The sequence below is a fragment of the Arachis hypogaea genome, chromosome 11, assembly GCF_003086295.3.
Source record: "Arachis hypogaea cultivar Tifrunner chromosome 11, arahy.Tifrunner.gnm2.J5K5, whole genome shotgun sequence".
In the NCBI taxonomy this organism is placed as follows: domain Eukaryota; kingdom Viridiplantae; phylum Streptophyta; class Magnoliopsida; order Fabales; family Fabaceae; genus Arachis; species Arachis hypogaea.
Genome location: NC_092046.1, coordinates 78,083,127 through 78,084,033, shown reverse-complemented (window position 1 = coordinate 78,084,033; position 907 = coordinate 78,083,127). Strand labels below are relative to the sequence as shown.

The 907-nt window shown below is 26.0% G+C and overlaps 1 non-coding gene across 1 annotated transcript; it reads right to left on the bottom strand.

The window, feature by feature from the left end:
- Window positions 1-463: 463 nt before the first annotated feature.
- Window positions 464-570, bottom strand: LOC112725918 (small nucleolar RNA R71). The gene has a single exon (XR_003164997.1). It is a non-coding gene; the product is annotated as a small nucleolar RNA R71 (small nucleolar RNA).
- Between the last annotated feature and the right edge of the window lie 337 nt (window positions 571-907).

The following is a 907-nucleotide window of genomic DNA, read 5'->3' as shown; positions in this document are numbered from 1 at the left end:
TAAAAAAATTTAATCTTATAATTTGAAAATTCAAAAATAAGAAATTTAGTTTTTTAAAATTTTTAATTTTTTAAAAATATTTTTTTATTTTTTATTCACCGGATAATGTTATATCCAAACTGTCGAGTAAATTAATTTTAAAAATTTAAAAATTTTCAATTTTTTATTTTTTAGATATTGTTAGAATTTTTTATTATTCTACTTTTATAAAAAAATTATTTTTTTTGATTTAAAAGATAAAAAATAATAACAAATTTATAGATCTGTTGTTTACTAGATATAACTGGACTTTATTTTATTTTTCTAATTTAAATAAAAAAATTAATCTTATAATTTAAAAATCCAAAAATAGAAAATTTATTTTTTTGAAATTTTTAATTTTTCTAAAGGTATTTTTTTTATTTTTTTATTCACCGGATAATGCTACACCCAGACAATTGACTTTTTTTGCTGCACTTTTCACAAATTCAGAATTAATTAATTTTAAAAATTTAAACAGAAAGAAGGTGAATCCCTCTATGAAGCTTGGGAAAGATACAAACAGTTGACCAAAAAGTGTCCTTCTGACATGCTTTCAGAATGGACCATCCTGGATATATTCTATGATGGTTTATCTGAGCTATCAAAGATGTCATTGGATACTTCTACAGGTGGATCCATTCACCTAAAGAAAAAGCCTGCAGAAGCTCAAGAACTCATTGACATGGTTGCAAATAACCAGTTCATGTACACTTCTGAAAGGAATCCTGTGAATAATGGGACGCCTATGAAGAAGGGAGTTCTTGAAGTTGATACTCTGAATGCCATATTGGCTCAGAACAAAATATTGACTCAGCAAGTCAATATGATTTCTCAGAGTCTGAATGGAGTGCAAGCTGCATCCAACAGTACTCAAGAGGCTTCCTAT